The sequence below is a fragment of the Rhinolophus hipposideros genome (genome assembly GCF_964194185.1).
Source record: "Rhinolophus hipposideros genome assembly, chromosome: 19".
Taxonomy (NCBI): domain Eukaryota; kingdom Metazoa; phylum Chordata; class Mammalia; order Chiroptera; family Rhinolophidae; genus Rhinolophus; species Rhinolophus hipposideros.
The window spans coordinates 14,674,543-14,676,747 of record NC_138065.1 but is presented as its reverse complement, the minus strand read 5'-3'; the positions used below and the strand labels follow the sequence as shown (position 1 = coordinate 14,676,747).

At 36.6% G+C, this 2,205-nt stretch overlaps 1 pseudogene across 1 annotated transcript; it reads right to left on the bottom strand.

The window, feature by feature from the left end:
• Positions 1 to 1,183: 1,183 nt before the first annotated feature.
• LOC308487651 (annexin A1-like) lies at positions 1,184 to 1,786 on the bottom strand (annotated as a pseudogene). The gene has a single exon. The product of its transcript is annotated as an annexin A1-like (transcript).
• Between the last annotated feature and the right edge of the window lie 419 nt (positions 1,787 to 2,205).

The following is a 2,205-nucleotide window of genomic DNA, read 5'->3' as shown; positions in this document are numbered from 1 at the left end:
AGAAAAGAAAATAAATGAACAAAACGGAGAAAACCACTCTATCAGATGCAGAATTCAAAACACTGTCTATAAGGATGCTCAGTGATATCTGTGAGAACTTCAACAAAGAAATAGGAAACATAAAAATGGAGATAGAAAACACAAAGAAGAACCAGTCAGAAATGAAGAATACAATAAGTGAAATAAAGAATACATTGGATGGAATCAACAACAGAGTAGATGAAGCAGAGGATCAAATCAGCAATTTGGAAGATAAAGTAGCAGAAATCACCAATTAGAACAGCAAAAAGAAAAAAGAATCCAAAAAAATGAGGATAGTTCAAGGGGCCTCTGGGACAACATCAAGCATAACAACATTCACATCATAAGGATACCAGAAGGAAAAGAGAGAGAGCAAGAATTGAAAATCTATTTGAAGAAATAATGACAGAAAACTTTCCTAACCTAATAAGGAAACAGACATGCAAGCCCAGGAAGCACAGAGCATCCCAAACCAGATGAACCCAAACAGGCCCACATCAAGACACATCATAATTAAAAGGCCAAAGGTTGATGACAGAGAGAATCTTAAAAGCAGCAAGAGAAAACCAGTTAGTTACCTACAAGGGAGTTCCCATAAGACCATCAGCTGATTTCTCAACAAAACTTTGCAGATCAGAGGAATTGGCATGAAATATTTAAAGTGACAAAAAGTAAAAGCTTATAACCAAGAATACTCTACCCAGAAAATCTATCATTTGGAATCAAAGGACAGATAAAAAGCATTCTCAGACAGAAAAAAGCTAAAGGCACTGATCACCACCAAACCAGTATTATAAGAAATCTCGGACTTATTTTAGATGAAAAAATAAAGAATATGAATAATAAAATGGCAATAACTACATATCTATCAACAATTACTTTAAATGTAAATTGATTAAATACTCCAACCAAAAAACATATGGTGGCTGAATGCATAAGAATACAAGACCCTTACATATGTCACCTGTAAGAGACTCACTTCAGATTGAAAGATGCACAGAGACTGAAAGTAAAGGCATGGAAAAAGATATTTCATGAAAATAGAAACAAAACAAAAAAATTAAAAGCTGGAGTAGCAATGCTTATACCAGACAAAACAGACTTTAAAACAGAGGTTACAACAAGAGACAAAGAAGAACCCAGTAATCACACATCTGGGTATTTATCCAAAGCATTTCTTGATATCACCTTTCATCTCCAGTTCCAGAACTTTGTTCATGTCATGCTGACTACTTGTACTTCTGAAACTCTGTGAAGAGACGGGGATGGCTTCTGGAGGTACTAAGAATGGTATTGAACACACTCACATCTGTCCCTTTTCTCTTTTCTCCAGCTTCATATAATGCCCTGGTATCTGAGTCAGTGAAGTCCTCATTTATGCTAAAATCTTCAGATTGGTCCCCCTTAACAAGAGAAAGCAAAGCCTTCTGATAATCTCCAGATGTGTCTGAGATGATGTGTTTAGCCAGATCGCTCTTCAAATCCTCTCTATAGACTCTGTTAATTTCTCTGATTTGTCTGTTAGTTCTTGATGCCAAAATTTCATTCTGAGTGTCTTCATCAGTTCCAAGGCCCCTCATGGCAGCACAGAGTTCATCAGCATCCAACTGGATGGGAGTTTTTAATAGAGCCAAAACCACTTCCTGGAGGTGACCTGTAAGGGCCTTCTTCAGAGCTTCATCTAGTGGCTTTCCTTTTTCCTAGAGATATGCTGCTTTGATCTGTTGACACTGTCATTGTTTCTCTTAGTTAGAATGGCATCAAATCATGAAGTATGCCACAAACAAACCCGTGTTCTTTGCTGAGAAGCTTCATCAGGCCAGGAAGGGTACTGGAACACATCACAAGACATTGATCAGAATTATGGTGTCCCGTTCTGAAACCAACATGAATGATGACAAAGCATGCTATCAGAAGTTGTGTGGTATCTCTCTTTGCCAAGCCATCCTGGATGAAACCAAAGGAGATTATGAGAAAATCCTAGTGGCTCTCTGTGGAGGACAGTGAACATTCCTTGATGATCTGAAGCTTTTTTATCAGAATATTTTTAATATTTTTTCCTTCCATATTATAGACAAATAAATTTTCTTCAGCTGGATTAGTTTAGCTAACTGCTTTCTGAAAACTATAGCCTATAAGTCATTTTTATGTGATATTTTTATATCACAACTCTGTATAATAGAG